The 24,137-nt window shown below is 32.7% G+C and overlaps 2 long non-coding RNA genes across 2 annotated transcripts; one reads left to right on the top strand and one right to left on the bottom strand.

Annotated features, from left to right (window-relative positions):
- On the bottom strand, positions 1–5,634 carry LOC143056578 (uncharacterized). The gene is made up of 2 exons (XR_012972409.1): positions 5,516–5,634; positions 1–549 (listed from the first exon to the last, which is right to left on the bottom strand). It is a non-coding gene; the product is annotated as an uncharacterized LOC143056578 (long non-coding RNA).
- Positions 5,635–5,727: 93 nt separating this feature from the next.
- On the top strand, positions 5,728–11,068 carry LOC143056579 (uncharacterized). Its single transcript, XR_012972410.1, has 3 exons — positions 5,728–5,900; positions 8,203–8,360; positions 9,544–11,068. It is a non-coding gene; the product is annotated as an uncharacterized LOC143056579 (long non-coding RNA).
- Positions 11,069–24,137: the final 13,069 nt, after the last annotated feature.

Below are 24,137 nucleotides of genomic sequence, written 5' to 3'. Positions count from 1 at the left end.
TATTACCTTATTTTTAATCATAACTGGAATTTCTTTTATTTATCATAACCATTTTTTAATATATAATAAAACATTCAATGTCATACCAACATGTGAAGTTTGTGGCAAAAATCTCTGTCATTTTTACGCCCCTTGGTTATTTTATGACCCTTTAAAGCTCATAAATAAAACAATCAAAGAAACAATTAATTTTGCATGTATCATGTTTCATTGTTCTCCCCCTATGCCATCTTTTCTTTGGAATGCTTTGTTGAATGTCAGTTTCCTGGCTCTTTTCCTCAATTCAGTCCCGGATATAATGTGTCTTTTTACATGTACAGTGGTAATCCAAGAGGACACTTTAGTTCTAATATGAGCTCATTATAAGCATCCACCTTTAATGTTTTGGTACTTGTACGAAACTCAGGATTCAATGGTTCATGATCAAATGTTGGGGTTTTTTTTCTGATGAGTGCCATATTGTCTAGATACATCATTTTGTTTATAGGTCTTCAATTTTCACATCGAACATTCCCATGTCTGCTCCTGTCTCCATTGCTGTTAATCATTCTGAGGAAAAAAAATGTAATGAATTTATAAATAATAAAATTGAGAATGGATATGGGGAATGTGTCAAAGAGACAACAACCCGACCAAATAAAAAACAACAGCAGAAGGTCACCAACAGGTCTAGGCTACAATAAATTATCTTATGTTAAAACTTTCCTCATTTCTGTGTTATGTAAAAATAAAAAGAATGCACAATTATGGATGGGAATGGTATGACATCAAAATTTACTTATTACTTTATATACTACCATAAGTCCAGTAATCACTAATGGACTGGACTTCTGATACTACATGTATATATAATATTATAATCAATCAAAGTTAAAATTTGTTTCTAAATAAAAAAAAAAAAAAAGGAAAATATGATAATTTAATTCATCATCATCATCAAAGAATTAGTGTTTGCCAGTGGCAAGTATTTCATACACGTGTAGCTTTAACCATCGGTCTATTTATGTGTTCTTTATAATAAGATCCGTGAAACAACGACGAAAGACATTAAAATATATACTAACTACTTTATACAAAAGTACATTAATGTTTAATAGATTTAAGTGGAAATTTAATTTAATTGAAAATTTATCGTACATAGTCATATATGTAGCACCTAGCCAGATATGTTATACATCTATCTATGGTAGCACACAGAAACGTGTCCGATTCCTCAAAAACGCGTCAATGTGACGTCAATGATTTGATAAACATGTCAAATTGCACTGGCGAAACCACTTCTGCGGGACGCCGGTCGAGCAGTACCCTCATAGACATACATTTTGTAAAAAGACATTTATAGGCATCACCGGATAATATTAAAACAATAGAATTTACTTACTATTTATAAACGATGATTTAAACTTTACAAAACTTATTAAATGCAATGTTAATGGGTTTTTTTTCTAAATACGCATGACATATTTGCCACTGGACATTAAGTAATCAATAGTTAATTATGTGTTGTAAACTTAGCCTGCAGTTATGCTTGTTATGAATTACCTATGCTGAACAAACTAATGTTTATCAATGACATACAGTAAACGTGGTCAAGCACCGGGAATAAAATACAATATAAAATGTACATGATGTATTAGTTTTCTATATTGTGAAGTACCTCTGTCTGAACTTTATAATAATAATAATCATATTGATAAAGAAAATCATAAATTAAAGCGCTTCAAATAAAAATAACTTTTTATTGTGCAATTTTTTTTTTAACCAGACCTATAGTCTGTGTCTGCAAGCAGAAGAAAGCGTGCACAGTGTAGCATACCTTGGACATTTGTCTGTACGGATTACTAAACCTTTCCTCCAGATTTTTTTTTGGCACCTGCTTCGACTTTTTTTTCTAATCATTTATAATCCAACCGAACAATACGGGTTCTATCGTATCCCACACCATTAATATTGAATTGCGTTTTTACTTTACAGAGTATCATTGGGGGTATATGAGTTTTGAAATATTCTGGCATTTTTAACCGGACACATTCTTAAATTATCGGACACGTTTTTGAGATTGTAACAATACAAAAGAGGTTATTGTCTTAGGTCAGGAGTTTGGTATTCTGTAGTTGGTTTTCAAGTTTGAATGGTTTTACACTAGTCACTTTTGGGGCCCTTTACACCTTGATGTTCGGTGAGAGCTCATGCCGGCACGGTGTTGAAGACCGTACTTTGACCTATAATGGTTTACTTCTACAAATTACGACTTATATGAACAGGAGACTTTTCTCATTGGCAGTTATACCACATCTTCTTATATATTAATACAACACTGAGCCACCCAACCCATCCACCCCAATTACTCGTTTGTGAGGGCTGCCTAGAGTCAGAGGTGGATTTAGGGGGGGCTGGAGACCCGCCCCCCCCCCCCTTTTTGGAAAAAAATTGGTTGCTTATATAGGGGAATCATTGAAGCGTGACTGGAGCCGGCCCCCTCTTAGGTTAGTCAGTGGCCCCCAACTTATGTAAATTTCTGGATCCGCCACTGAGAGTGGTTACACCGGGCCAAAAATGCATCGGACTGAAACAACATACTGGTTGTGTGTACACTGACAATCAAATTAAAATTAAAATAATGTATAAAATATTGTAAAAAATAATTTTTCATTTGAGTGCATTTACGTAACAATAACACAATGTAACCGTAGACATAAATATCATTGTTACACTCGTAAGTATTCTATGTAGTTCCTTAGTCAACCATAGGTCTGCATTCCGGCGATATAGCATAAACTTCATTGTAACAATAACTTTTTTACGACTTTTACATTTCAATGTAACCATAGCCAGTACCAAAACAAAATAGAAATTCAAATATTTCACAGACATCTTTATTTACAATATAAAAATAGGAAGACTGTTGAATGATTTTCAGTGGCGGATTCAGAGGGGGGCGTAGAGGGCTAACGCCCCGCCCCCCCCCCCCCCCCTCCCCCCTTTGCTCGGACTTTTTTTTTTTTTTTTTTTTGTTAAATGATTAATCAGGACTTCGTGAACTTTGCCATTTCCCGAGTATTTAATTTTTATACAACAATTCTTTACTTATAAAGACATTTTTCGCTGGCCGGTATTTACTGATTGTCAAAGTCATGTGATTTGCTATGGTGGAGTTGACCAGTGCGTTGAAAAAACGGCACTCGGTCATTTTGAAATTCAAATTACAGTAATACACATTGCTTAGGCTGAGGTTGTCATGACAATCAGGAAACCCTCAAAGCGACACAGGATTGAACAAGAACGTATTGACTTCTATTTCATTATTCCACTAAACAGAAAGTAATGGTAAATACTCTATAGACTATTACACTCTCATGAAAAAAAAGTTCCACAATATTATTTACCTACGAAAACATGTTTAACAAATTGAATAATGATCCCCAGTCAGTATAAGCTCTAGAAAGATTTCAAGTCTCAGGTACGAACCATTTGATTTGAGGAGGCAGTCTGAGATATTTGAGAGAAAAAAAATGACTCTCTGATTCTTGCCTTAAACAAAAATTTTGGCCGTATCTGGATTGAAAACAATAGTCTTGTCCACTTTTTTGCTATTAAAAACTAAAATTTCCAACAAAAATATTTAGCATGAAATGAACATGATGAATAAAAACGGGCGTATTTTTTTGTGGCCGGGGTTTGCATGTCTGACTGGAATGTCTGTTTTGCCGAACTTATATATATTGAATCCTTTTTCAAGACCAGACTGCATGCAACCTGCCTACTAGGTGTGACTTTTATGTCTCCATTTGTTGACCGTCATTCATAACTTCGTTGTCATTTCAGACACGTTCGTAGTCTTTGTTGGATTTGGAACCCCTCACTTCGGTTCCCTAAGTTATGTTGGGTGAAACATATCAATCAAACATTTTGATAAAAACTGCTTGTTTGTCTTTTTTAACTCGTGTCGGTCGTATTGTAAATTTCATCTAATTTCCATGTCTATTCTTTACTGACAAGTCCTACATCAAATATATCAGTACATAGCTTTGGATCAATACTATCATTTTATGATAGACAATTAATAGGGAGAATACAGCATAAAAAATGTCCAACCCTTACACTTTACAGCAACTATATATAAAATATGCATGCCCCAAGCCAGAAACCGTTTAAATAGTGCATATAACACTTATTTTATGTTTTTTTTAGCCCAAAAAAGGTCCCAAAAATATTCCGACTCGCTCCGCTCGGCAAAATTTAATATCTTCGCCCCCCTTTCAAAAATCCGGGATCCGCCCCTGATTTTTACCACATCAAATGCACAATGAACCCATATATCGCATTGCCCAGATCGCATAGTATGCTAAAAAAATATTTAAAAAAAACCAGAAGTAACAGAAATGTTGTTGTTAAATCATTTCAAACGAGATCACTTATATATAAAAATATACATATATGCAGCAACAACTTAACAACAACAAACACAGCAGTCAATGTGGCGAGATGAAATAATTTTGTAGGCACCTACATGTAGGACTTATATATTAAAATGTTTCCCAAATTAAATGGAAGCATTGGGCCCTATAAAAAAAAATCCTGTCAAAATAGGAAACACATTTTTAAAAGGGGTTCCAAATCTGGAGATAGGGTTTCCAAATAGATTTCCCTTTTCAAATTTATGCATTTATCGTTAAAAAGGGGTCCAACCTTCGGACCCCTCCCCCTTCTTACGCCGAGGGGTGTACCGCACCTCCCTTTATCCAATCATATGTTTAGAAAGTCAGGCTAATCACAAATATCAATTTGACAAATATTAATACTATAATCTATTTAATAAGGTTTGGCAAAGAAGTAATAATATGTATCCAAAACAACCCGCGATTTTATACCTATTTTGACATTTACAGAAAGTTCTGTAACCATTGTTTTAAAAGAGGGTTCCAAACACAGGCACTTGTTTCTATCCATACGAAGGTCGACTATCCATAGTCGACCTACACAGGCACTTGTTTCTATCCATACGAAGGTCGACTATCCATAGTCGACCTTCGTATGGATAGAAACTAGTCCTATAACATATATTACCGGTATATGACTTCGCATTCTTATTCAATTTTTAACGTTTTTATACTGATATTTCCATTTTTTTTTGGCACATTGATAGTAAAAAGAAAATATCAGAACAGCAAATAGAAATAGTAAATAATGCCCCGAGGTCATAGGACTAGGATAGAAACAAGTGCCTGTGGTTCCAAACACTCTGGATAAAAGGAAAAAGGGGGGTTCCAACTCAGTCCCCTAAAGATTTCATAATTATAGCGAAAAAATGGGGGAAATAAAATATTTTAAGTGGTATTATATAGAATAAATAATGCATTGAACGTCCAAATTAATTTGGTGTTCCCACCCCCGGAACCCCAGGGGTCCGCCACTGTGTAACGCGTATTCTGCTTTTTTTTAACTAACGTAATATGTTTTGAATTAGCTATGTTACACTTTTCTCAGTTTTAAAATATTCAATGTACTACTATACCTTGATCTACCTTCAATCCCATTGTGGTATTCAATCCAGAAGAAGTTTGAACTGTTGAACTGTTGAAATGTCAGTGCGAGTGCAAAAATAACGTTTGTAAACAATGAATGACGTCATGTGTAAATCCAATCACATAAACGTTTTACAATAGGCAATTGTATGTTCCATATTGACGCGCTTTTGTGATGACGATAATAACATCAACAGCAAAATTTGAGACAACAGTAGATCAGCCGGGAAGGATAGGATACAGAAATACAGCAGAGGAAATATCGGTTTACCATTCACTTGCAGAAATTCTTAAAGTTACAGAAAGAGACGATTGTTACGACAAGTCAGAGATGGCGGATCCTTTTCGAATCATCTACGGATTGCTATTGTTCATGTATGTTTTAAAAGTCAAATGTAGGCTGTCTTCTTCCATCACAAGTTTTATTTCGTGAGCATCCTGTCAGATCATATATTTTGCCGGAATCAACATTCTGTATACTGTGTCAACAGAATACAGAATGTTGATTCTGTATTCTGTTGACACAACATTCTATATTCTGTTGACATTTATACAAAAACAATGTCTTTCCCTTCAAGAATTTAGTTCAAATTTATGTGGTTCATAAGGGAACAGAACATTCGATTTACATATATATATATATATATATATATTTGTTTATAAAAAAAGATGCCGTATTATTGCCAACGACACAACAACAACAGCAACAACATATATTTTATTTGCCAATCATGGCACCCAAAATGAGCGGAATAATCACAACTCTCCACAACAGATCAGATGACCAGAAATTAACAAATATAGGTCACCATACGGCCATCAATAATGAGCAAAGCCATATCGCATAGTCAGCTAAAAAAGGCAACAAAATGACAAATGGCAACGAATTCAAACAAGCAAACTAACGTTCTAATCATGTACAAAAATGAACGAACAATGAATATGTAACACAGCAACAAACAACAACCACTGAATTACAGGCTCCTGACTTCGGACAGGAACATATATACAGAATGTGATGAGGTTAAACATGCTAGGGTCTTCCCCCTAAACCTGGAACAGAGTTGTTACAGTACTACATAACAACAAACTATAAAATTCAGTTGAAAAAGGCTTATTTAACTTTAAATAACAGATGAATGCAAATAGAAATGCATCTCAGTAACAAAAACATAATGGACGTTACCGTTACTCAACAAAAAAGGTCACTAAATACAGATCTGAGAGTACTTGCAGTTACTGACAGCTAGTTCAAAGCCACTAACAACTAATAACAAAAATCATGCATCTAACTTCAAAGACTTAGTTCATAGTTTTTTTTATACTTCTGTTGATTATATTTAATCTTAGTTTTTTCATTCTGTTAAAAAGAGATTAAATAACAGACACAATGTTCAACAAATTTGTTTAAAGATGGCAAATTTGTGTTACATTCGTTTAATTTATAATAATACACACAAACTAAAGAGACAGAAAGACAAAGTTTGTCTCCAACGACAAGCAAGAATAAACCAAGAAACAGAAAACAGACAATTTTCCAATGTCCTATTTGGCTGGCTTTCATATTATTCCCATTGTTGTTATAAAGTAGACAAAAGCAATGAAGAATCGATAATAGTGTGGTGCTTGAATATGAAGAAAAGAGAATAACAGGCAAAATTAATAATAAAAAGTGAAAAATGATATAGAATATTACAGAATACAGAAATGAAGAAACCACTTCCAGACCAGACCCTTTTATAAGTTGCACATTTTTTTTTTTTTTTTTTGCCTTTTAAATCTTTCTGTTTGGACACCATATTGGTCCGACACCCCAATAGCCTGACGCCCTATTAGTCCGACGACCCATTGGACCGACACACGAATACTAGTAATCCGACACATAATTATTGAGCAATACTTTGTATGAATAATATTTATATTTTAAGAGGTTAATCCCCATAGTTTAAAATGATCCTACTGAGATTCCTCAAAATAATAACATATTAGAGTACATGTATTAAAAATTTGCTTAATGTCCAGTGGCAAATATTACATGCATGTTCAAAACAATTGTTAAATAAGTTCAATAGGTAAGTCCTGTAAAAGATGTCATCTGGGGTGAAAGAAGGTCAATGAAACTTGGACTGCCACTGGACAACGAAAGCATATTGAAGGTGGACAGGAATTTGCCCTGCTGCATATTCAGACAAAAGGCCACCGACGGCCTCTCAAAGAGTTGTTGCAATAGTTATTAACCTGCAGAGATCATGGCACTCTCTTTCTATACATGCTATATGAGGCATCCAATTAAAGGTGACCAATCTTACATTTGTTGAAAATTAAACATCCCGCACAATTTTACTACCAATGGTTTTACTGTTTTTACTGTATCACATAAACATTATCCGTTGTGATGACTGACTTGCACTTCTGGTGACATTTTCTTAGTGAGAATGTGTTCACATATGGAACATATCTTGTCCTTATGTCCCACGTAAGTGTCATCAATAACTCCTGAACCACTTTACAGAATTTTGTAAATCATCGATACAAACTTTATCTCATGATGTATTTTTTCAAAGGACAGTTTACAAAGTGTTACGTCCATAATTAATACCATAACATGCATGTTGGGAAAAACAACTTTTTATAAATGCATGCAAAGTATTTGATGCAGTATGATCTATTGTTATAGGTATCTAAAAATGGATCCCACCAGAACACAAAGACTAAGTCTATGAGGAAAATAAAGTTTTAGATCAACGACTAAAAATTGTCATGAACAGATAAAATATGAGATAGAGATAGCACTGGTATGAAAGGTGACAGTAGAACATTGAAATAATTTGAAAGGTAGGTATATATATAGTTTTACACTCAATTATGATTTTTTCAAAGTAAGTATTTGCAGTTATTCCTATAATTTTATTTCAATATCATGAAATGTTGTAGTGTGTTCATATGACAACAAACCAACAACGAGCAAGTTCAAAAAAATAAAGAGTAGAAATACAATTCTTCAACAATTGAAATATATCATTAAAGTTAACAAAGAAGTCTACGGGAAGTACATATCCGTACACACAACTTCTCATTTAACTGTTTCACAGATTGCATTGATATTGTGCTCGAATAATCAGATTATATTAATACATATGTGTTTTGTTGCCGATCCAAAGATGTCAGAGTGTTACAGCAGGACATAGTTGAACTTAGGAACCTAAAGGAAATATAAACAAAGATCTCCTTCTCTGTAACTGAATAACAGATTTAAAAGATAGTATTTTATTATAATGAGAATTTCCACTGGTACTAATAATGAAAAAATTCACAAAAAGAATACTTTTATTTAATTTTTAAACTATTGCATATGTATAAAATGATAAAAAGTTGTAGGATTGTCACTAAGACAACTATCAACCAAATTTGAGACGATGTGAATTTGAACAATAATATACAACTGTGCAGACTTCAACAATGAGAAAACCCATACCGTATTGTCGGCTACAAAAGACCATGACATAAACAATATATGAAACAATTTAATTCAGAAAAATTAACGACCTAATTTATAACAAAACAAATTAAAAATGTTAAAAGTGCAGCCCGTATTGAAAACATGGATATTTGCCATGAACCCAGACTTGGGACGCTAAAATTCTTCTCCAAATCGTATAAGATCAGGCCATGAAGTCATACAAAATTTTCTCAGTGCCCGGAGAAAAAAAATCGTGGTCGAAAATTGAAATCCAGCATTTTGATTGGTTGATTTGTTGATTTTGGAGTTTGCGTAAATAACTGACTCGAAAGTTTAATGACTTCAAGGCCAGTTTTCAAGTAGGTAAATCAAACATTGTTCCATTTTTTTTCTTTCATTTTTCTCCCTGTATAATATAAACCTTGTATAATTAACGTTATACCACCTTTAGCAATGCATGTACACTGATTCACATTATGTCATGGTTGACCTATGTTTAATCTTATTATTGGACTTTAACAAAATGATAAATGTTATAATCCACTTTTTCCTTTCCAGAAACAAGTTGGCAAAGATATATATCACATGCATAGGAAGAGCAATGGAAAATAACATTGAAGCAGAATTATGAAACAGTTATTAAAAAAAACCGTTAAATTTAGAGAGAGAAAAACATTTTTTTTAACTTTTTAATGCTGTTCATTCTTAAGATTACTGTTTATTGTATTTCAATGGAAGTTATTGCAGTTGATAAGAAGATAGAACAAAAATTTGAGTTCTTCAGCTTGTTTTATTCAGTCAGTAAAAATTAATTTTGAAAAGCAAACCATATATGTTCAAAAATCAAAAAGGTTAATTATGTACCAAATGACCTCCGTCAGACATTTATCAGTCTGTTGGAAATCTTTCTTTAAATTTTTATGCTTATTTTACAAAATGTACTTTTGTTTGTATGTCTGTAAGATTCAAATCAATCAGATTTCTGAGGAACTACAAACCAAGAGTTTCTGAAAGTCATCAGTCCTCATGTGAATATGCTATACTGAGTAATGTAGTTCTCACCCTTTCAACTCCCCGTTAACGGGATGCCTAAATATTGAAGCACTAAATTTCATATATTCTTTTCGTAAAATACGCTCTGCAGTTTTATAGGAAAGAGTACAAGAGTTATGCATACATGTATTTAAGTTACTATTCACAATACACTCATTACAAGTGAATGAAATTGCAGCATGATTAATGTATACAAAAAAAAAAGAGAAATCTGTCAATAAATGTGTTTAACCATTAAAAATCTTACATTGAGCATATGATTGGAAATTTACTTCTGAGAAGTTAGACTAAAAAAAGTGGTCGTATTCTGAATATTCGCTCAGCTCACAGTAAAAGGAGAAAAACATACACTGTTCAGTCTGAAGGTACCTGTTCATGTAGGGGGACATGTCTTATAGCAGATTCTCTCCTTGTGGTGAACTAGCATGTTAAAAAGGAGCTCAGTGCATTATTGGTCTAGTTCTGTACAAAATATGTTAATTACATTGTATTTATATCTGAGTATCATGTCCTCTTCCTGCACTTAACTTGCCACTGGATCACATAACATCAATCCATCCACCCATCTTCTCAAAAGTAATATATCGAGTTCCAATGTTCAATATGTTCTGATTTGACTGAAGCAAGATATAAATACATGTAATATGGTATTGTCAAATAGAAGTATTAATAAGTATTAAAAACATAAACCTTGTAGACCACACAAGATGCAATTCTGACAATAAATATGACATAAAGCCAGAATATTTAAAAAAAAAACTAAAGTAACTGTCGAAGAGCTGGATCTAAAGCTGAACCACTTCAGGACAACAAAAATCAGAGAAATAAAAAAAAAATAACGAAAACATTAACATGTCACGATAAAGAAAATAAATGGAAATGGGGTAAGTGTCAAAGAGAACAATTAACCCACCCCAAATATACAAAACAACTAGGCATCACTATACAGATACAGTCTGATTTAAAAAGTGTTATAATGAAACAGTACTGAAGAAATTAGTAACGAAACACTACTTACGAAATCAGTACTGAATCATTACTGACGAAATCAGTACTGTCAAAATCAGTACTGTCAACATCAGTACTGAAACAGTACTGACAAAATCAGTACTGAAACAGTACTGTCAAAATCAGTACTAAAACAGTACTGTCAAAATCAGTACTGAAACAGTACTGTCAAAATCAGAACTGAAACAGTACTGTCAAAATCAGTACTGAAACAGTACTGACAAAATCAGTACTAAAACAGTACTGTCAAAATCAGTACTAAAACAGTACTGTCAAAATCAGTACTGAAACAGTACTGACAAAATCAGAACTGAAACAGTACTGTCAAAATCAGTACTGAAACAGTACTGACAAAATCAGTACTAAAACAGTACTGTCAAAATCAGTACTAAAACAGTACTGTCAAAATCAGTACTGAAACAGTACTGACAAAATCAGTACTGATTTCATTGAAAGTATAACATTATAAGTTTTCAGTCTTTCCTAACAGTACTGATATGCACGAGGGTAGAAATGTACCAAAAAAGTATAGGTAAATTATTGGTAGTGTAGGATGCCGATCATGGGGCGTTCCGAGTTTAACATGTTTTCTTAGGTAAATAATATTGCTGAGGAACTTTTTTTCATGAGAGTGTACTAATAAAGAGTATTACTGTTTGGTGGACTAATGAAATAGAAGTCAATACGTTCTTGCTCAATCCCGTGTCGCCTTGAAGGTGTTAAGATTGTCATGTTCAGCCTAAGCAATTTGTGACAGTAATTTAAATTTCAAAATGACTGAGTGACGTTTTTTCGACGCACTGGTCAACTCCACCATATGAATCACATGACTTTCAGTTAGTATATACCAGCTAAAAATATCTTTATAAGTAAAGAATTGTCACATCTATAAAATAAATACACAGAAAATGGCAAAGTTTAATAATCATTTTCACAAATAAAAAAAAAAGTCCAAGCAAAATTCGAAATTACGTTTACGGAAATCACTGCAGATGAGAAAATACATAGCAGCAAAATCGCGGGTGCGGACAATTTCACAACAAATGAATATGTTTTTGGTGTGTTCGCTATTTTTGTTTCGTGTTTGTTTCCGCTCCTTGTTTTCAGTCTTGTTCTTGTTTTTCCTGTGTTGACTTGTCCTCACCATTAAAATTGGACAATTTTTCACTGCGCATTTTTAAAATCTTGAATTTTATAAAAAAAATACCAACTATTAGTTCATTGTATTTTAAAACTCCTTCAGTTTCGGGGATACTCAACCGTAAAAAAAAATTACCCGGGGCATATTTACGTTGCTTAGATTCGCTAATTTGATTGGTTAATGAAATGATTTTGTCACGCATGTCAAACTTAACTCTGTCCCTTAATTCGAGAAATATTGAGTAAGTTTGACGTGTTTTAAGTTTGAAGTAAAAATTAAGAATTTAAATCATGGCAAATACTGACATTGAATTGACGATGAAATAGTTTATAAAAAACACCCATCATTTAAATTTAATACAATAAATTTATGAGTGGGTAAAAATATCATAATCTAAAGTACACATCCTTGATAAAAAGAGTGTAATTATGTATTCCAACTTTTCCTGTGGATTTTATATTACTGTCGATGTCAATCTCTGAATATGGTATAAGAAATCACCACTGGAATACGTACTTGATGAGTGATAAATTACCCAATAAACGTAAACATGCTAATGTCAGAAAAAAATAAAATGGCCGACTCTATTACAGAAATCTTATATTTGATTGTTGGTACGAATTAAGCATATTTAAGGCACTAAAGGTGGAATTTTACTGCTATAAAGCCCTCGTTTTACAGCCAATTTCAATGTGTGAGAAATCAGTCAAATAGAATAAACTGGACCTTGAAAGATGATTTGGGTGTGCTTGATTACTTTTTTCTTACAAGGTACCACAGGCACTTGCCTCAGAAAAAAAACCCCTATATACCTTAGTATAACACGTAATATTAAGGTATGTAGTGGAAAAAAATCTAAGACGAGTGCTTGTGCAAGGTACCCAACAATTTTGACTAAAATGGATTTGGCTTATTTATTTCCCACAGGCACTGTCTCAGAATTTGTTTTTCCTATATACCTTGATATAACACAAGCAGTTATATCAAGGTTTATAGGACATTTTTTTCTGAGACAAGTGCCTGTGTTATTTCCCAAAATTTTTGACAAACATGTCTACTTTGACCTGTTGACAAATATAAGAATTATTCAAGAATATTCATTATTAATCCACACAATTAATTCTCTTAAATATTAGTATGCAATAAAACTTTCAGCTTATATTTCAAGTCAATTCCCCTAGGCAGAGGTGGATTAAGGGTAAAGCCCAGGGTGGCCATCCCTGCCCACTGTTTGTGGGGGAAATTTGGTTGAAATGAAGCACCCCTCTTAAGCAGTCAGTGGTACCCCCTTATGAAAATTCCTGGATCAGCCACTGCTTGGTCTAACCCCTTGGAAGTCCAGTGACAAATATTTTGTGTATATTCAGAACATAATATTGAATTAAGGGGCAGTTGTATCACTTGTTTAGTTAAGATAAATCTGATATGGTCACATCATGGTTTTGATATATGTATTGTATTTCATAGTTTGATATTGACAGTGTGTCTTGTGATTCTATTATCCTTAGGCTAAGTTTAAGTACACGACTTGAAATATTTTCTAAATTTGTACAGTTTGCTTGATTTCCATTATATGCCGTCCATTTCAACCCCAAAAAACAAGTTACTTTGGATATAATGTTTTTGACTACCGGTAATCAATCCTGTTCCTGTCATCACAACTTCTCTGAAACTACAATTAAACAGAATTTCATGCAACTTTTTCTTGGAGTTCTGTCCCTTGGAACTAAGATTTTTTGCATAAATTTACTATTGCAGATGTTTTTCATTGTAACTATTTTGAATGTGAACTACAGAATATTCCCTCCAATTGATAGCAATTTCAAGGTATCCAAACTGCTAAGAGTGAATGATAAGAAATGATGAAACACTATGCAGTCTATCAAACTGCTATTAAATGGACTGCTGAGAACCGCTAACAAACTACTTAAAATATGACAAGCCGGTAAAAAAACTGCTAATATTTATTAGCAGATTAATTAAACTTGGGGTTAAGTCACTGTTGTATCTGCAACTTTCCTTAAAACCATGCTATGTTTCATGCCTCTGTCACTTAAGGCAAAAGGTGTGTTACAAGTTACCTTTGAGTCTGACAGTCCTGTCTGCCTCACATTGGTTTCCTTTCTCTTACTTAAGTTTGCCCAACTTTGGTTTTGGTTGAGAATATAGTAAAATTGAATAGTTAGTAAACCTTTGCATAGCAAAAGTTGTGATAATTGGTCTGTTGTATGCTTGAAATCTCGTGCATTGCATTGATAAAATGTATCAAAGTTGCTAGCTGTTACACACTGATTACACTGTAATACTGTATTGATATGTAAAAAAGAAAGTTTGAAATGATCATAATGTACGTAAAGAAGAAAATGCCAATAATAAATAAAAATATATCCAGAGCTCCTGATAAGCTGTGTTTTTGCATAAATTACACAATTAAAACGATAGAAAACCCAATTCAATTTTCCTCAGCGTTTGAAAAATCCAATTTGAAGGAAAACCAAATTATTTATTAAAAAACTATGCCTTACCAACCCTATTAGCCCGGCTGTCAAGTGCTTTATTTACCGAAAATAATGATTTATTTTGCGTAATTTACTAATTTATTGTTCAATTTGTAATTTTAAGGAAGAAACTTTCGCATTAAAAAAGAGCATCAATCAAAATGCAATAGTACCTACTGGGGCATTCTAGGTCACTTACATTAACGTTAATGTAACCAAAGCAATGGGTCAAGATTTTACAAATGGCAGAACTGAGTCCTTGTAGGAATCTTTAAATTATTTATCCCTTACTAAAATTTTTTTTAACTTATTCTGAGGAATGGAGAATCGTCACCCATATTATTGAATCAATCATGGAGAAAGCAATCTCAAATAACTCTGTGTGCAATGATACTGGTCATTAAATAACTGCCCATCGTCGTGATCATATATTTAAGGGGGCTCACAGGTCTAAATCATTTTTTTTTTAAATATAGCATTTCGCTATTTTTTTCTATAAATAAAATTGGAATTCCAATGGGGACTAACTGTGCACCACTTATTGCGGACCTGTTTTTGTATTGTTATGAGTTACAATTTATGACTAAAATTAGCAAAGACCCATCAAAACAACATTTGATACAAAAATTTAACAATACTTTTAGATATTTGGATGATATATTGGCTCTAAATAATGACGACTTCAGTATGTATACTAAAGAAATTTATCCTGTAGAACTTACTTTAAATAAAGCTAATGATAACAATGACCACTGCCCTTTCCTCGATCTTGATATCTATATCATAAACGGGAAGCTTAATACAAAAATTTATGATAAAAGAGATGATTTTTCATTTCCTATTGTTAATTATCCATTTTTAGATGGTGACGTTCCCTTGTCACCATCTTATGGTGTTTATATATCTCAACTTGTACGATTCGCTCGTGTATGTAACAATGTATTAGATTTTAGCGAGAGAAATTTATGTATTACTGAAAAATTATTACACCAGGGTTTTCGATATCACAAACTGGTCAAAACATTTACTAAATTTTATCACCGGTATAAGGAAATAATTCGTAAATATAACTCAACATGCAGACATCTTATACGTTCAGGTATTTCACATCCAAAATTTTATGGAAATATTCTTTATAAAGCACAAAAATGTCAGTATTCTCCTCAGAAACTAACAAAACCTTTAAATAGACTTATTAAAAGGGGATATAGTTACGATATTGTTGTCAGGTCATTAAAGATTGCATATTTTGGCTTTAACATTGATTCACTGATAGGGTCTTTGCATCGGAACTAAACACATTTATTTCTAAAAAAACAGTTGTTGGCATGACACGGGTTATGTTCTTCTCATATATTTTATGATAGTATGATACTAAACCCCTAACGGGAGGGATTGTACCTGATATTCATATGATGAAGACATAATCTTTCAATCAGTTTAATTGAGGTCTGGAGCTGGCATGTCAGTTAACTGCTAGTAGTCTGTTGTTATTTATGTATTATTGTCATTTTATTTATTTTCTTTTGTTACATCTTTTGACATCAGACTCGGACTTCTCTTGAACTGAATTTTAATGTGCGTATTGTTATTGTTTTACTTTTTTGCATTGGCTGGAGGTATAGGGGGAGGGTTGAGATCTCATAAACATGTTTAACCCCGCCGCAATTTTGCGCCTGTCCCAAGTCAGGAGCCTCTGGCCTTTGTTAGTCTTGTATGATTTTAAATTTTAGTTTCTTGTGTATAATTCGGAGTTTAGTATGACGTCCATTATCACTGTACTATTATGCATATTTTAGGGGCCAGCTGAAGGACACCTACGGGTGCGGGAATTCTCGCTACATTGAAGACCCATTGGTTGCCTTCGGCTGTTGTTTGCTCTATGGTCGGGTGGTTGTCGCTTTGACATATTCACCATTTCCTTTCTCAATTTAATTTATCCTTTACTTAATGGAAAAGTTGAATAAAAATATGGGGTCACCGTTTATTTAAGCTCACAATCCACCTTTGAAAGAAGCATGTATTTTTGTTGAGGTACTTTTTTTCTGTCTAACTAATAGGGGAAAAAAAGGTAAAATCGAAATAAAAAAAGAACTAAATTACAGAAATTGCTTAAATTTTGCAATAGTTTAGTTCATTTGAAAAAAATAATAAAAAACATAGGTCACTGATGAGTTTAAAAAGTTATTTCAATTTTTATGCCAAAAATGGCATTTTTTTTCAGGGAGATAATTTGGAGCTTTTTCAATGATATAATCATTTTAAAAGTCATCATGGGCCAAAACGAATTGATTTTTTGGGTTGATTTTTGTACCACACCATAAAGTAACAGCTAATAGAGTAATAGTGTAATAAATACTATTTGTAATGAAAAAACAAATGTTTTTATTTTTGCTGATTTTTTTGTACCCTCGAGCTTCCTTATGGTAGATTTATGGTATACCGCCATCTTGGATTGTACAATCACAGTACAAAATCGGTCTAGTTATTTGCCCAAATCAGCAAATTTGAAAACAGATTTGCAATTAAATGGTTAGACTGTTTATTTATATAAAGAAAACTTGTTAATGTATTGTATTATTTAAAATATTTCAACAAATATCAACCTTTTTGGTTTTTAAAATCATTTTTTTTTTAAATGAGCCATTTAAGGGGAGATAACTCTTTTAGTACAAAATCGATACTGGGCTAAGAGGGAAATTTTTTATTTTTACTTGTGGTAAGAAAACGTTTAATGTTCGGTGACACCATATTTTCTTTTTATTTTCTTAAAACATATTATAAAACCTATCTTCTCACAATTTATTTCAAAATTTTATTTCATAGAATTTTTTAAAGCACTGTTATTTGTTTTTTTTAATGAACAAACTAACCAAATTTAGGCAGTTTTCAAAGACTCATTGCTTGAAAAATAGCACGGTGACCCATACTTTTTATTATATTTTTGAAAAAAGCATAGGAAAATCTTCATTTTGACAAATTATAAGAAAATTCTGTCTCAAAAAACATTTACTCATGATCTACCTTAAAGGGACTGTTTGCTGTTTAAATGGACAATATTTTGTTAAATGTCACTAACATTGGGTGATTAAAATAACTTTCCATGAATCGATGTTAAACTGTTTTAACACATTTTTACAGAACTATAATATTGCTACATCATACACATGAAAATGAATCAATTTTACCCAAACAGAGTAAATGTCTCAATTTGAAAACCATGAGGGAAAAAACCCAATACATTCAGGAATAATTGGAGTGAAAAACAAAATTTCCTTCTAAATACTAGCTTTTGATCATAGACAAGCTTCTGTCCAAGTTTGTTAAAAATAACTAAAACCGAAGCTCTGCATGAAATCCAATTATCCAGTGTTCAAAGTGTTAATGCAGAAATATTGTATACAATGGGAGATTACTCCATCAAATTAAAATGATATTAAAATTGTCTCCCTTGTATATTGTCTTGATCAAATTATGTAACCAATAATATCTATCAATAACTATGAATATTTAAGCAAAAACCAATTGCTTAAGTTCAATTTAAAGTCATAAGAAACCTCAAAAAATATAATGCATATGTTTTTAATAACTCAATGGATAGTTTTCATTATAAAACTTATGTACATATACTTTTTTCTGAAGAAAATTCTTTAATTTTTTCATATTTAGAAGAAGTTTACTTTATTTCAATTGCTTCCTTGCAGGATGCAATTCCCCGACATATTTTCTGTATGCAAAGTGACCTCAGTGTGACCAATCTCGTAAAAATCCGGTGATCGCAATACGCATGGATGTCCTTAAAATAAACTATTATCTGATTGTACATGTTAAATACATGCTCAATATCCATGCTTTTTTGTTGATTGTTGACAAACAGGTGACAATTTTTAAACTTGGACTCCAAAATACAAACTTTAATTACATGTACGTGCCATTTTTCACAACAACACTAACTGATTGAAAAAAAAATTGACGATAATACGAAAAAATGATAAAATCGTGCACAGAAGACTAAGTTTATGATGTTTGTATACATTGGTTCAAGAATTCATATGACTTTAAGACATTAAACTTTTTTGAGTGTTTGCTTAAATTTAATTCAAAAGGGTCAAACCAAAGATTAATGTACTCCAGATTGATTTTGGTGAAATGTGTGTATATATTTAGATTTGTCTTTATACAGTCAGATGTATGTGTTTCATTATACCCCCGCTTTGAAAAAAAAGGGGGTATACTGTTTTACCTCTGTCTGTCCTTCGGTCAGTCCGTCCGTCCCATCAATATTTTTTGTCACATTTTTCTCAGGAACTGCACTACCAGGATTTCTGAAATTTGGTTTCAGGCTTGATATAAGTCAGCTATACTGTGTGATGCGTTTTCAGATTCATCACTAGACAACTTCCTGTTTACCGAACACTTGTATCATTTTTACACCTGATAGCCAAGTTGAAAATTTTTCGTCACATTTTTCTCAGGAACTGCACTACCAGGATTTCTAATATTTGGTTTCAGACTTGATATAAGTCAGCTATACTGTGTGATGCGTTTTCAGATTCATCACTCGACAACTTCCTGTTTACCGAACACTTGTATTATTTTACACATGATAACCAAGTTGAAAATTTTTGTCACATTTTTCTCAGGAACTACAATACAAGGATTTCTGAAATTTGGTTTCAGGGTTTATCAACACTGTGTGATGCGTTTTCAGATTCATCACTTGACAACTTCCTGTTTACCGAACACTTGTATGATTTTACATATGATAGCCAAGTTGAAAATTTTCGTCACATTTTTCTCAGGAATTAATTACCATACAAGGATTTCTGAAATTTGGTTTCAGGATTAATACAAGTCGGCTATACCGTGTAATGCGTTTTCAGATTCATCACTCAACAACTTCCTGTTTACGTAACACTTGCATATTTTTACACTATTAAAATTATCCACTTGCGGCGGGGGTATCATCAGTGAGCAGTAGCTCGCAGTTTCACTTGTTCTTTCTCAATTTTTATTTCCTTTAAATGATGATTTTGACCCTTTTTGCATTTCTTAGGGGAAAACTTGTGTAAAGTTGAGTCAGAATATTTTAATTGTAAAAATATTGAACAATAATATATGATTCTTTTACAAATTTTTAGCACTTTTCCAACCACTGTGAACAACCACAAGAACAATACTTACACAGTTAGCTATAAGCTATATAACTTTTCTAAAAATTCAAACTAAATGCAAACATATACATGAGGTGGTAATGCCCTTTACCGTCAGGGGTCAAACGGTAATTTTCGGCTACCGTGATTCGTCAAAATATCCTTATCGTGATTTGTCAGATGTCTCAAATAAATATCGTTACTGTTATTTTTGGAAAAAATAATAGGTTGAATCGTCAAATTCAGCTGGTTTTTATACGCCCGTCAAAATTTTTGACGGGACGTATTATGGTATACAAATGTCCGGTGTCCGTCCATCTGTCCGTCCGTCTGTCCGTCTGTCCAGCGTAAACATGTCGCACCGTAACTTGAGAAACGACTTATCCAAATTTCATGAAACTTAATATAGTTGCTTCTTATGATGGTCAAATGATCTGTATACTTTTTGGTGAAAATAAGATTTAAACTTTTTGAGTTACGGCACTTTGTAACTAAAGCAGGGGTGTGTTTCTTTTCACATGTCGCACCGTATCTCAAAAACGTTTCTTGATTATTGCTTAAAACTTTACACACTTCTTAGTTATATTAATCTTAATATCTGTATACATTTTGGTGATGATTCAAAATTTCATTTTTGAGTTATTGAGTATTTTGTAAAAAAGGGGGAGGGTTTTTTTTACATGTCGCGCCGTATCTCAAAAAGGATTTATGATTATTGCTTGAAACTGTACACACTTCTTTGTTATACTAATTTAAAGATCTGTTTACTTTTTGGTTTGATTCAAAATTTTATTTTAGTGATATTTGTAAAAAAAAAACAGGGTGAGGGGGTTTCACATGTCCCGCCGTGTCTCAAAAACAATAAATGGTTATTGCTAAAACTTCCTCAGAAACTATTTATGATTATTGCATAAAACTTCCACACAAGACGTCGGGCGTATCATGCGCTCATGGCGCAGCTGTTTATTTTATTGTCTAAAAGAAATGTACATTTTATCGTCATGCACTAAAAATTACCATTAACGTCATTTTGCAAGAGTTTTTATTGTCGAGCCTGCAACTTTTGTTGCAGAAAGCTCGACATAGGGATAGTGATACGGCGGCGACGGCCGCGGCGGTGTTGGCTCACTTCTTAAAAGCTTTATATTTTAGAAGGTGGAAGACCTGGATGCTACATACTTTGTATATAGATGCCTCATGTTACAAAGTTTCCGTCATTGTCCTTGACCTCATTTTCATGGTTCAGTGACCACTTGAAAAGAAAGTTCAGATTTTTTGTAATATTGAATTCTCTCTTATTATAAGTAATAGGATAACTATATTTAGTATGTGCATACCTTGCAAGGTCCTCATGCCCGTCAGACAGTTTTCACTTGACCTAGACCTCATTTCATGGCTCAGTGAACAAGGTTAAGTTTTGGTGGTCAAGTCCATATCTCAGATACTATAAGCAATAGGGCTAGTATATTCGGTGTATGGAAGGACTGTAAGGTGTACATGTCCAACTCGCAGGTGTCATCTGACCTTGACCTCATTTTCATGGTTCAGTGGTTATAGTTAAGTTTTTGTGTTTTGGTCTGTTTTTCTCATACTTTATGCAATAGATCTACTATATTTGTTGTATGGAATGATTGTAAGATGTACATGTCTAGCGGGCAGATGTCATCTGACCTTGACCTCATTTTCATGGTTGAGTGGTCAAAGTTAAGTTTTTGAGTTTTGGTCTTTTTATCTAATACTATATGCCATAGGTCAACTATATTTGGTGTATGGAAAAATTTTATGATCTTTATGTCAGTCCCGCAGGTTTTATTTGACCTCAACCTCATTTTCACGGTTCATTGCTCAGTGTTAAGTTTTTGTGTTTTGGTCTATTTTTCTTAAACTATAAGTAATAGGTCAACTATATTTGTTGTATGGAAGCATTGTTAGCTGTACATGTCTGCCAGGCATGGTTCATCTGACCTTGACCTCATTTTCATGGTTCATTGGTCTTTGTTTAGTTATCTTGGTTAATGCTAAGTTTATGTGACAGTTTTTAATAAAGCTTTATACTTAAGACTATCAACATAATATTAATAATTATAGTAAAGAAGTCCAGACATTTCAGCGTGTGCACTCTTGTTGGTTTAGGGAGAAATTCTCAAGGCGTATGGATTTCTGTTTGAAACCAGGAAACTATTTAGTAAGATACGATGGGGCATCATTTTTGATTCACTTACATTTTTGTAAATGTCATCACAAACTTGTGATATTTTATTCTCTGTTCAACTGTCATCCAGTACAAGCTTTTGAATAATGGGTTGGAAGGAACAAAAGGGTATGTTTCTAGCATTAATCTAGCAGTTCTCTTTTGTAATTTTAATATCCTATTTAAACCCTCACTGCTGCAACTACCCCGCACTGAACAACAATAATCAATTAGTGGCTTAAGATACAATGTATAACCATTATATAGAATAATTTTCAGCAGTCTAGATTTAATGCAGGGGAGTAAATTGGATGACATAAATGAGACAAAATTTGTCAGGATTATTAACCCTTTCCTCCATAAGGGACTTATCATTTCTTATTTGGGAGGGGGGGACTGGTCATAAAAAAGGGGGTTCAATTTTGTTTATAAATTCAAAAGGGGGGATCAATATTTTTTGACATGGAAATAAGTATTTAACATTCTTCAAGAGACAAAATGTCGAAGAACATCAAAACAGTCAAATGGAAATATATGTTTACCACTATTCATATACAATAAAGTAAAACAACACAGGAATTTGGTGATGTAGGAAGCTGCCATTTTTTTGTCATTTTGTCCCTTATAAAATGCATATATAATTAAGTGCTTCAAGGTTCATAATCCAAATAATCCAGTCGCTGTATGTTTCACTCAATTTGATCACTACATTGACAAGCATTACTGCCAAGTTTTGTTATAACCAGCTTAATAGTTTGAGAAAAATTAAGTATAAATTAAAAAACGAAATCTGGACAGGAATTTGTGCAAAATTTTGTAAAAAATTCTAATCACGCTGCATCATGAAAGAATATAGTGTACAGCAATCAATTCTCCAATAAATGATTAAATATTCATACAATATACTGATCAATCTGCATACAAACAGTTGAATATTGATACAAAAGATAATACTGAGATGATGAACACCAATAATGTACCCTTTTGTTTTTGTTATAAGATACTTTTGGGTCCATTTATACCTCTTATTTCTCAAAATTTGTACTTTTAGGTTAATAAATCAAAAATTTTGGGTTACTATCACAAATTTAAGAATGAAATGTGACAATAAATGAGTAATTGAATTGTTCATGCTGAAAGCATGAACTATCCATATACAAGTTTATCGACTCAATGGAGGTTTCACCAAAGCCTAACGTAAAACATATAATAGATTCCTCTGAGTAAATTATGTGTTATTACTGTTTCCTTTTTTTACAGAGTTACATAGAAGTTTTCTGTAATAGCCCAATATAGAAAACTAGAAAAAAAAGTAAGAAAAAGCTTCACAAAGATTTGACTCGCTCTACCTACTTTTAGTCACAGAAGAGCCCTATTTCAAGGCAAATTCGGTTTTTGGACATAATCCAAAAGATTTGCAATATTTCCATGAAGTAACATTTTGATAAGTGTTTTGCATGTTAAAATTTTGGCATATTTTGGCATGTTTAATAAAAGGGGGATCATATTTTTAAAATATTTTCACCGTAGGGTGTCACATAGAAATAGTGAAATATTATGGGGGGATCAAGAAAATTTTATGTTTGATTTCAAAATGACCAGCCCCCACTCCCAGGTAAAAAAATGATAATTAAGTCCCTAATGAAGCCTTTTGACGCCACCCCTTTTCCTCCATAATGCCGCCTTTTGACGCCACCCCCTTTACTCCATAATGATGCCTTTTGACAACTGTGTAGTGTCTCAGTTGAAATGTCTCACTTATTAAAAAAAATATCAGACTTAGTAAAATTTGTATCTAATATAAAAAGGATATTTAGAATCTATGACTGAAATTTCATTGATGAAATCTTCATTTTCACAATGCATTCATACTTTAAATCTGATGAATTTTTTTGATTTTTTATTGAAAAAATCCTATGCTAATCAAGTATTTAAAAAAAAAATTATCCATGCAATTTCATGTTATTTGTTGTATCTATGAATTTTGTTAGTTTCAAACATTTATAAAAAGGGAATATTGATTAATAATAATAAATTCCACCTCATTTAGGTCCATATACATGCAACCTTTGATCAGTTAGTTGCCTATGAGTGTGAAGTGCTTGGTT

Source organism: Mytilus galloprovincialis, chromosome 13 (genome assembly GCF_965363235.1).
Source record: "Mytilus galloprovincialis chromosome 13, xbMytGall1.hap1.1, whole genome shotgun sequence".
In the NCBI taxonomy this organism is placed as follows: domain Eukaryota; kingdom Metazoa; phylum Mollusca; class Bivalvia; order Mytilida; family Mytilidae; genus Mytilus; species Mytilus galloprovincialis.
This window is presented reverse-complemented; position numbering and strand designations above follow the sequence as displayed.